A 12,180-nucleotide genomic window follows, 5' to 3' on the forward strand; every position below is an offset into this window, starting at 1 on the left:
TAAACTTTAAATAATAATCTTGCTCAAAAAGTTGAGCAACAGATATTAGGTTTTTCCCAAAGGAAGGAACATAATAAACATTATTCAAATTTAAAGTTCGATCTTCAAAAGATAACGTCACGGATCCCAAAGCCTTCGCAGACACCACGCTCCCATCACCCCACTTGAAACAGAACTCGCCTTCCTCTAAGCTTTTGGTTTTCTTGAAACCATTCAAGGAACAACAAATATGGTTTGTAGCAGCGGAGTCAAGAATCCACGTTGATACATTATCAGCTACTAAGCATGCTTCGGTAACTAGTACAATACTATGTTCCTTTGCTTTGAGATAGGCGCGAGAGTTCTTTTTATCGGCCTTGTAAGGTCCCTTCTAAGTTCTAGAGGCGGAGGCTTTGTCCTCAGTAGCATGTGCCTCTCCTTGATTCCTCTTTCTCTTAGTGAGACCTACAGCAGTGTGAAGTTCCATCATAAGCTTGGTAACAGTGTACTCTAGCTTGTTTATGGAGTAGTTCATCTTTGAGGTATCAAGAGACGCGGGGAGAGTTTCTAAGATCATATCTATGACATTCTTCCCATCAATCTCATATCCTAGGATTTCCATTTTACTCAGATGACTAATGATCAATACATAAAGTCTCCAACAGGAGTCCTAGCCTTCATGCGACAGTTCATAAATTGTCGGACTGCTTTTTGCCTTGCTTGACGCCTTTGCCCTCCAAACATCTCATGGAGATTGGCGAGCATGTCGGCGGCAGTCTCGATGTCACGATGTTGTTGTTGCAACACATTGTTCATTGATGCTAAGATATAGCACCTCACAATCTCATCGGAGCAGAGCCAGGCCGCCAAGGCGTCTTTGTCCTCTTGAGTTGAATCATTATTCATCAGAGGAGGACACGGGGTGGTGAGTACCCATTTGTGCTTGGTAAGGATTATGTCGAGGTTATGTTTCGAATCTACGTAGTTTTTGTTTTCGAGTTTGTTCGAGGAAAAGATGAACGAGAGAAGGTTGAGAGACATATTGCCTATAAAAGTTGAAACAAGTTTATGATTAGTCTTTGGTTTAGGATTTAAGTTTTATTAAGACTTTTATAAAATCCAAAGGTGTTATAAACCAAATGATAATTTACTCCCTCAAGAGAAGGCCGCAAAAAATATCCTTTTATAAGTAAATGACACATCATTAATGCTAAGCCAAGATGTCAATACATCTATTTTTACTAGCCACCTTTTAAATTGGTTTGATCACTCACATCCTTTCGCAGAGCCTCAAGGGAGGATTACTAGGGATTGAGCCTAAGTGTGCAACCAACCACTTAGTCCAAAAGGTCAACTTTGAAAAACAATCCCCCAAGGGGAGGCCTTGCCATCATCGTGTCACTCTCGGACGTAGCTCATTGAGCAATGATCGAAGCAATAACGCCTTGGAGTACTCCCATTTAAGTGAGGGTCGCAAGAGCGGCTCTTAGTCCCACGTTAATTGCTTCTTTCATTAGTGTTGGGGATCGTGGGTTACAAACAACAAGTATAACCCTCCCACTTAGTTTTTTTTTGGAGTTGGTTCATCGACTCTTATAAGTTCGGAAACAAACTTCCTAGTTAGAGAGCGACAGAGCGGACAACTAGAAGAGAATCCTAGATCGACATGTTCAGAGTAGTATTAGTGCATAAAGGCACAAGGTACATACTCGATCTTTTCCTATTTTCTATTTCGGGAAAGTGCGTGAGGGAAGTGTGAACTTCAACTCACTCGAACACTTGAAAGTTTGAGATTACACATCTTTTTATTTTTCGGCTTGTCTACAAAGACACCTCCCACTTAAATTTTCAAGAGCATATAGATTTTGAACATATGTGATATAGATATAGTTTTGAAAACATTTTGAAAACTTATTTGATTTGGGTGACAAAATATTTTCAAGTTTGAAAGTGAAAACGGTTTTTCAAAAATTCAAACTAGTTTTGTAAAAAACTCAATTTCAATTAAACTTTCAAAAATCAAAACATTTTAATCTTTACACATCATGTTTATAATCATATGAAAAACATTTTTGCTCAAGAAAATTTTCTCATTTAGAGTTCTATAACTCATGGTAGTGGGGTTTGAAAATCCGGATTTCTAAAAAACTGGAGTTTCAGACAGCCGCGCACCTCGGAGTAAAATCACCATATCTGGCGGCTCCGATGTCCTTTTGAGCCGAAACCGGTGGAATTGGACAGAGGACAGACAGAGCTTTAATATGATTTAAGAATCATTAAATTGTGATTTCGGAGTAGAGATTTATGTCACTTTTAATGCGGGTTTACTCCAGCTCGAAGAAAAAGAAATAATTAAAGCTTGTTCCTTTTTAGGTGCGAAAAAGAATCGAGTGTAACGGAACGTTTTATGAAGGTTCTTAAAGCTTTTATTTGTGTTTTATTAGCAAGGTAATAACAAGGCATAAAAGAAATAACAACAAGCATAAAACGATTCAAGTAAAAATAAGAAACTAGTAAGACAAGAAAACTAGTCACAAATTTTTACTCGAAAATTTCTCAAACCTTTAAAACACGTTTTTCAATATAAAAAATTAAAAACTTTTAGAACTGATTCTAATGTGTTTTAAAAACATCCCAAACTCATAGAAAATCAACATGCTTTTTAATTTAAAGACAAGAGCAATAAAAAAAAAAAAAATCTAAGATTACAATTCTAACTTGTCACAGAATTAGTAAACTTTCGAAAACGATTTTCAAGTTCATAATTTTAAAAAACATGTACATGCTAATCTTTGACCATAGCTCTGATACCATTTGTTGGAATCGATCTAGGGTTTAAGAAAATAATTAACGCTTCGGTAAGTGGCGGAATTTTAAAAATTTTCTTTTACAAGTAAAAACGGTTTTTTACTAACCTAGACAAAAGAGCAAGTACACGTAATTAAAAACTAATATGAGCTAAGAAGTTTACTAACCTTTCTTGAAGCTTGAACTTTGAAGAAGCTTTTGGAAAGTTTGCAACGCTCGTCTCCCCTCGCAGCACGTCTCTCTTTCTTTCCTCGGCACCTCGAGCAACCACGAAAGTTTCTATCACTAAATCACTAGAAATAAAAGGAATCAGTGAGTGGGCACTTTTAAACACTACGACTTAAGAACAAGTCTTGAAGTCGCAGAGCTAAACACTAGGTCGAGTGAGGACCTAGGTGCCAAAACAAAAAAATCGAAAATAAACTAGAGAGAGAGAGAGGGGAGTTTCGGCCAAAGTTCTAGAGAGAGAGTCTCTCAAATCTCTTAAACTTGGATGAATGAAATGTGAGGAAATGAGGCTCCTATTTATAGGAGAGGTCTCACCTTCAATAAGGTAGTTTCCTCTTCTATAGAATATCACATATTCATGAGCCAATTTCCTCTTTTCCCTATTGAGACACTCGGCCAACAAGGGCTTCTAGAAGCCTTGATTTGTTTCCAATTTTGTTCATGGCTTGCCTTTTCTCTCAACATGGCCGAAGTTCCTTATGCATCCTTATGCAAATTTGTTTCCTCTTTTTCTTTTGGCAAGTATCTAAATACATTTATGCACAAAATAAACTCTCCTATTTCTCTATAGGGTAGGCGCCCAACATGTCTCTAGAAGGAGCTTCTAGAAGCTTCTCCATTTATTCATGAGAACATGAAAAAGGCCCATTAAGAATTTTCAATAAAACTCTTATGAAATGAAATTAATTTACGAGGCCCAATGATCAAGTCATGGCCGAGTGACATTAAGTCATCAAATGAACTTGTCAAAAAATTTATTGACATTCATTTCATCCTTTTGTCTCAAAAGACAAAAATACCCTTTTGACTATTTTCGTTCTCGTTTTGACTTAGCTTCCAGTTTAAATATTCCTATCGTGACAGTGACCTCATGGACCCAAATGAACAAAGCTTGAGCTAAACACTTGGACTCAAAAGTTCACAAACCTTTTCCAAGTTTAGCTTAATGCCAACTGACTCCACTAAAGAGTTGACACTGAAAATCTCTCGGTTCAAATGAATTTATTTTCTACTCAAGAATTCGACCTAATTATGATGAGCGGATCCACTGAATATTATCTATGTTTACCCTTCATGAATGTCATCAGCTAGTCGGGATTTACTAAATTACCATTTTACCCTTCTAGCTGTTATTTCCTCAACTCCTTTGTCGCTTGTGAATATGTTAGAAACAATGTATTGACGAGGAGCTAACAAGTCACATTGTTTCATCCAAAAGAGTCAGGACTCAATTTGGACACTGGCCAGTTCATTTATTCACACTCCAAGGAACAAAGCATGAGGTGACATGCATTGCATTTCAGCAATCTTGTACATGAATTCCATATCTATGAGAACTTCACAAAGTTACTCATGACATACTCACAACTTAGTAATTCACCAATAGGCCCTGTTCGGAATCACATAGTGAGTCCGAACTCTGACTTTCTCAAATGAGAATACTAAGGTGTGAAATGACATGTCTCATTTCAGGATTAAGGGAAGCATGATGCAATTCATACATAGTGACTTCGAGACATAAGAGGTTAAATGGTTTGTTCTTATCTTGTCTCTAGAAGTGCACTGGTCAATTCAGTACCTTCGGAAGATACCTAGAAGAACTATAGAGTCTCCAACTCTCAATGCCTCATAACCAGACTTCATAGATTCTTCTAACAATCGTACTGAGGTCAATAGTCCTTTGACCCTAAGATTGCGAATATATCGTTTTAAGCAAACTACGAAGAGTTTGTTCATGCAAATCTACATTTGTCTCTTCGTAAGTTGTTAAGTTTGTTTATGGAATAAAAGACTAAGGTTTTATCATAAAGCTTCAAACAAAGAAAGAATGAATGAACGTTTCAACTTTATTAATGAATGAATAGGCAATTACAAGCAAGAGTCTTCATGAGACTTTATTACATCAAATGTACAAAATAAAGATTACAACTCTTCTTGTGGGCACCATTGACAACAAACTCCCACTTGACTCAAAGAAGATGTGTGTAGTCTTTCATAACTAATCCCTCACGATGTTGGTCGAAGGCCTTGTTCGCTAGGGCCTTGGTGAATGGATCTGCCAGAGATCTACTTCACCTCCACGTCTTCGCGTTGCGCGATCTCTCGAATCAAATGGTATTTCCTCTCAATATGCTTAGAGCGCTTATGGCTTCTAGGTTCCTTTGAGTTAGCGACAGCCCCACTATTATCATAATAAAGGGTCATGGGCTCGTCGACGTTTGGAACAACTTCCAAATACTTAAGGAATTTTCTAAGCCATACAGCCTCTTTGGATGCTTCACAAGCAGCCACATATTCTGCTTCCATTGTGGAGTCAGCAATGCAAGATTGCTTAATACTTCTCCACACAACAACTCCACCATTAAGGATGAACACAGATCCCGAAGTGGATTTCCTGGAATCCTTATCCGCTTGAAAATCGGAGTCAGTATATCCCGTCATAGTCAGGTCAGTACCTGAGTATGTAAGCATCAAGTTCCTAGTTCTTCGAAGATACTTAAGAACATGCTAAACAGCAATCCAGTGCTCGGGTCCAGGGTTGGATTGGAAACGGCTAACTACGCCAACGGCGAAACAGATGTCAGGTCTAGTGCAAAGCATAGCATACATGAGGCTTCCTACGGCAGAGGCGTAAGGAATTTTCCTCATGTCTTCAATCTCTTGTGCAGTCTTGGGAGACTGGTCCTTAGAGAGTGAAACTCCATGCCTAAAGGGTGTTTGGCCCTTCTTGGAGTCTTGCATCGAGAAGCGATCCATTACCTTATCAATATAAGATGCTTGAGAGAGCGACAGGGTCCGGTTTTTCCTATCTCGAAAGATTTGGATCCCCAGAATGTACGCGGCTTCTCCTAGATCTTTCATGTTATCGGCCCGACCCCGATAGCGGCCGAACGGAGGCGAAGCGACGTCGGACGCATCTCGGCAGCTCGCCCCGGCCATTGGCCGGCCCTAGGGCCAGCCTCGGCCAATGGCCGGCCCAAACAGCCTTGGCCATTGGCCGGCCCAGGGGCCAACCTCGGCCAATGGCCGACTCAAGATGCTCCCAGCCATTGGCCGGCCCTAGGGCCAGCCTCGGCCAATGGCCGGCCCAAATAGCCTCGGCCATTGGCCGGCCCAAGGGCCAGTCTCGGCCAATGGCCGACTCAATCTACACCCGGCCATTGGCCGGCCCTAGGGCCAGCCTCGGCCAATGGCCGGCCCAAACAACCTCGGCCATTGGCCGGCCCAGAGGCCACCCTCGGTCAATGGCCGACTCAAGATACTCCCGGCCGTTGGCCGGCCCTAGGGCCAGCCTCGGCCAATGGCCGACCCAAATAGCCTCGGCCATTGGCCGGCCCAAGGGCCAGTCTCGGCCAATGGCCGACTCAAGCTACTCCCGGCCATTGGCCGGCCCTAGGGCCAGCCTCGGCCAATGGCCGGCCCAAATAGCCTCGGCCATTGGCCGGCCCAAGGGCCAGTCTCGGCCAATGGCCGGGCCAAGACAATTCTCGGCCAAGGGGTTACCCATTACGCCCCTTGGTCGCCTATAAATAGAGGGGCCGCTCCCCTAGTCCAGGTAATCGGAATTTGAGTACTGAAACGCTGCCGAACTCGTACCTCACTCGTTTCTCTCAAGTCTCGACCTCTAAACACTAAACCCTCTACAAACCACCTCAATCCTACTAATGTTGAGCGTCGGAGAGGTAAACAGAGGCAACCCCTCTGTTTCCCCTTTGTAGTTCACACCTTCTCTGCTTGCTTTTCAGGTGCCTGGACAAGACAGATACCATAGACAGCTAAGGGAAGACTTGGGATACCAAGTACGACACGCTCGAGTCGAGACGAGACCACTTGGTCCGGCCTTGGGTCTAACCGTCTGCGACTCCTAAATCGTTGTCCGAAAAACTGCGACAACATTTTGGCGCTAGAAGGAGGGGGTCTCTCGACCTTGACGACGCATTCCCTCTACCGGTCTTCTCCCTTTGTTCTCATGAATCTCGAGAGATGAGTCACATTCCCACCACCTCCGCGGGTACCCGAGCGACGAGCTCGAGGTACGGTCTTCGACGCCTCGCACATCGTCTTGAAGGGCAACCTCGCGATAGCGAGAGCCAGCCACAAGACTCGATGATTGACCCCGAGGCCGAGCTCCGAGAGGACACGGCCCGGCGGCTCGCGGAGCTCCTTGACCGCCCCGGCGTCGACGGTACGCTCATAGCCGACCTCCTCGGCTATGACATTGAAGATAGGTCCGCCCAAGACGACTCCGACCCCGAGTATGTGGGGGAGTCGAGGACCAACGAGGCAACGCCTAGCCTTGCCCCTTTGCGGCCCGAAAGGTCCAACAATGCTCTGGCCGGACCGTCGCACCTAGCGCGGCAACAGGCACGGTCACATTCCCGGGGACTCGCCCCCTCGGTTTCAAGAGGCGGCCGGACACGGCCCCTCGCCGAGGAGAGAGCGACTCTGGTTGATGATGGGGCCGATAGCCGAAGCGCCCGCCGGACGGTCCGACCAAGGGCGACCTCGCCTCGCCCCGCACCAAGCGTGGACCTTAGAGAGCGCTTAACGGCGCAGAGAAACTCTCGAGGGGAGGATCTCCGCCAAAGGCTAAACTCTCGAAGGGACGCGCTCCCCGCTGCCACTCTCGGCCGGCCTCAGGCCAATGTCGTGGACCAAGCGTCCAACGAACGACAACCAGTGACTCCCGTGGCCCCGACGGTCGGCCCCGCTAACGGGCTTAACATGGTCACGATGATTCAAAGCCTCCAAAATCAAATCATCGAAATGAGGGAGTCAGGGAGGCAGAGGCCGTACGGAGGGATCGAGGAATCATACTCTCCCTTCGCCGCGCAAGTCCTCGCGCAACCATGCGTGGGAAACTTCAAGTTACCGTCCATTCCCCCCTACGATGGACGTACGGACCCCCACTTCCACGTCCAACATTATGAGACGTGGATGACGATGCAAGGGCAGACGGACGCCACCCTCTGCCAAGCCTTCAGCCTGACCCTCACAGGGTCGGGGTTTGAGTGGTTCCGAAGTTTGAGGCCGGGAAGTATCCCGTCTTTCCGGGCCTTGCGAGAGGCGTTCCTCGCCCGATTCGCCACCCTCGTGGCACAAAAGAAACCAAAGACCCACCTCCTCTCTATCCGACAAGGAAGAGACGAGACGCTGAGACAATACCTCGCTCGCTTCACCGAGGAGTCTCACACGGTCGAAGGGTTCGACGACAGGGACGCCATCACGGCGATCACTGAGGGAGTACGCACGAGCGACTTCCTCAAGTCTATTGTTGGCCAAGTCCCACGAGACATGGCGGAGTTGATGACGAGAGCCCGCACGTATATGGGAGTCGAGGACTATCTCGATGGCCGAGATGGCCGAAAGTCAGGAGGACAGGGGAGTCGCCGCCGCGACGATCGAGACGAAGATCGTCCCGACCCCCGAAAGAGGAGGAATAAGGGAAGCCAGGCCCCTAACGGCCGTTCCCCCCCCCCCCGGGTCGAGGCCGCCACATGTCGATAGCTTCCGAAAGTTTTCGCCATTCACTCCTCTGACCACTTCGCCGGAGCGAATCCTAGCTCTGCACCGTGACAAGTTGGGGAGTCCAACCCCTCTCACGAAGGATCCCGCCAAGAGGGATCAAAGCAAGTACTGTGACTACCATCAGGATCACGGGCGCCTGACATCCGAATGCTATCAACTCAAGCGTGAGATTGAGGCCCTGATTCAAGATGGGAAGCTGAAAGAATACGTCCTTAGAACTATCGGGACGGCCTCGGCGCACGGAGGCCGCCCGCGGCAAGGAAAGAAAGGTCCGGCGACGGTGACTGTCACGGACCGCGCAGCAACCGAAGAACCAGAGAGCTTGCAACTTCACGTCATGGGCGCGATCTTGGGCGGCCCGGAGTTCGGAGACTCGGCTACGCAAAGGAAGAAGTACATGCGCGGAGTTTCCCAAGGGAAAATAGCGCACTACATCAACCATACGTACGAGGCCCCTCCTCCAGCCCCTTCGAATCCATGTTCTTCACCGGACAAGAAGCGGCGCGAATACTCCATCCACACAACGACGCGATAGTCGTCTCCGCCCCGGTCGCCAACAACCTCGTCCGGAGAATCCTGATCGACAATGGAAGCTCCGCCGACATAATCTTCAAGTCGGCGTTGGACAGGATGAAGCTATCCGGGATGAGACCGACCCCGATCTCAACCCCGCTCTTCGGCTTCTCCGGGGAGAGGGTCATGACGGAGGGAACTATCGACCTCCCGGTTACCTTCGGTACGCCGGGGGGGCTCGAGGTTACCCACATCGTGTCGTTCCTTATGGTGGACCAGCCCTCGGCTTACAACATCATCGTCGGCCGCCCGACTCTCAATCGGTTGAAGGCCATAACGTCCACGTACCACCTGATGATGAAGTTCCCGACCGAGAAAGGAATCGCCGTGATGTTGGGAGACCAATCCATGGCGAGGATGTGCTACATCCAGGGCGTGGACGGAAAAGGGAAAGGAAAGATGGTGAGCACCGTCTTCCAACTCGGGGATAAATTCCCGTGCAAGTTAGAGGAGGGAGGCACCTTCGGAGAGCTAGACCAAAGGGACGAAGTCGAGCGTCGAAAGGTGGAGACACCGGACGACCTCGTTCCCATCGTGTTGGAAGACGCCAAGCCCGACCAAGTGGTCAAGGTATACGCCCAACTCTCGTCTGAAGTCCGAACCGAGCTCGCCGCTTTCCTCCAAGAGCACAAAGATGTGTTCGCGTGGACACACGCCGACATGCCGGGGATCGACCCCGAAATCATGGTTCATCGTCTCAACGACGACAAGAGAGTGGCCGAGCGCGTCCAACCGCGGCGTGCGTTCAGTGGGGAGAGGTACCAAACCATTGGTGAAGAAGTTGACAAACTTCTCGCCACCGACTTCATCAGGGAGGCGGGGCACCCCAAGTGGGTGTCCAATGTGGTGATGGTCAAGAAGCCAAACGGGAAGTGGCGGATCTGTATCGATTACAAAGATCTCAAAAAAGCCTGCCCGAAAGACAGCTTCCCTCTCCCGAGGATCGAGCAGCTCGTGGACGCCACGGCGGGCCACGAGTTGCTGAGCTTCATGGACGCCTATTCAGGCTACAACCAGATCCGCATGCACGAACCGGATCAGATTAAAACCACCTTTGTTACGAACCGCGGACTTTACTGTTACAAGGTCATGCCCTTCGGCCTCAAAAACGCTGGAGCGACGTATCAAAGGCTGGTGAATCGCATGTTTGCCAATCAAATTGGCAAAACTATGGAGGTCTACGTGGACGATATGCTTGTCAAAAGCCTCAAAGCTCACGACCTTAGGGAAATGTTCACGATCCTGCGACGCTACAAAATGAAGCTCAACCCCAACAACTGCGCTTTCGGGGTGGAGTCTGGAAAGTTTCTGGGCTACATGGTGAGCCGCCGCGGGATCGAGGCCAATCCTGAGAAGATTAAGGCGATCTTAGAGATGAGGTCGCCACAAAAGGTCAAAGAAGTTCAAAGCTTGACGGGAAGGATCGCCGCCCTGACGCGATTCGTTTCCAAAGCCACTGATAGGTGCCAACCATTCTTCAAGGCACTGAAGAAGACCGACGGGTTTGTGTGGACGGAGGAGTGCGAGGAAGCATTCCGCGATATGAAAGCCTATTTCACCTCCCCCCCATTCCTCGCGAAGCCAAAGAATGGCGAAACCTTGTTCCTCTACCTCGCGGTTTCCTATAGGGCCGTGAGCGCGGTCCTCATACGCGAGGAGGACAGGGTACAATGGCTGGTCTACTACGTTAGCAAGGCGCTCCTCGACGCCGAAACCCGATACCCAGAAATCGAGAGACTGTCCCTCGCCCTCGTCATGAGCGCGAGAAAGCTCCGGCCCTACTTCCAAGCGCACCCCATTGTGGTCCGCTCAGGACATCCCATCGAGAAGGCCCTTCAAAAAGGGACCTCCTTTCGAATGGCGATATGGTCCCAAGAGCTGGGCGAGTACGGGATCGAGTTCCAACCGAGAACCGCCATTAAGGGTCAGGCCCTCGCCGACTTCATCGCCGAATTCACAAGCACGCCCCCAACCGACGAGGGCGACGAAAGTAACAAGAGCACGGAAGAGAAGAAGGACGACCACAGCGAGTCGTCAAAGAAGAGAACCAACGACCCGATAGGGCCGGTCTGGGACTTGCACGTGGATGGCGCGTCAAACGCCCGGGGGGCTGGCGCCGGCGTTGTGCTCACAAATCCCGATATGGAAAAGTTGAGATACGCCCTGCGGTTCGAGTTCAAGGCTTCCAACAACGAGGCAGAGTACGAGGCTCTGATCGTTGGCTTGGAGCTAGCGAACAAGTTGGGCGCCCAAAACCTGCGCATCCATTGCGACTCGCAATTGATTGTGAACCAGGTTAAGGGCGACTACGCCGCGAAAGAGCCACACATGATCGCGTACTTGTCCAAGGCCCAAAAGAACCTGGAGGCCTTGTCTTGGTTCGAGATCGTCCAAGTTCCTCGAGAGGCGAACATTGACGCTGACGCCCTGGCTCGCCTCGCGTCGGGGATAGACGAGGAGGCCGAAGGTAGCGTCCCAATCGAAGTGTTGACCCGACCCTACGTCTCGAGATGTGACGTAGGGGTCGTTGACGAGACTCCGCCTCCCTCATGGATGACGCCGCTCGTGGAATTCCTTAAGCGAGGAGTCGTTCCCGAAGACAGAGAAAAGGCCAGAAAGCTGAGAAGCTTGGCGCCGAAGTACACAATGAGGGAGGACAACTTGTTCAAGAGAGGCTACTCAATGCCTCTCCTTCGCTGCTTGACCGAAGTCAAGGCGAAGAAGGCGCTCCGCGAGGTGCACGAGGGGGTGTGCGGAAACCACGCCGCTGGGCAATCGTTGGCATTGAAGCTACTGAGACATGGATACTTTTGGCCGACCTTGAAAAAGGACTCCCACGAGTGGGCCAAAAAATGTGATAAGTGCCAAAGATTCGCCCACATCCCGCGTCAAGCACCGGCCCCATTGTGTCCAATCATCGTGCCGCGACCCTTCGCGAAGTGGGGAATCGACCTCATTGGTGAGCTACCTACGGCCCCGAGGCAATACAAGCACGCAATCGTGGCCATCGATTACTTCACAAAGTGGGTAGAGGCCGAGCCGCTAGCGAAGATCACTGAGGCG

The sequence above is a fragment of the Urtica dioica genome, chromosome 1 (genome assembly GCF_054948205.1).
Source record: "Urtica dioica subsp. dioica isolate 48M chromosome 1, U.dioica_male_clone48M_v1_H2, whole genome shotgun sequence".
In the NCBI taxonomy this organism is placed as follows: domain Eukaryota; kingdom Viridiplantae; phylum Streptophyta; class Magnoliopsida; order Rosales; family Urticaceae; genus Urtica; species Urtica dioica.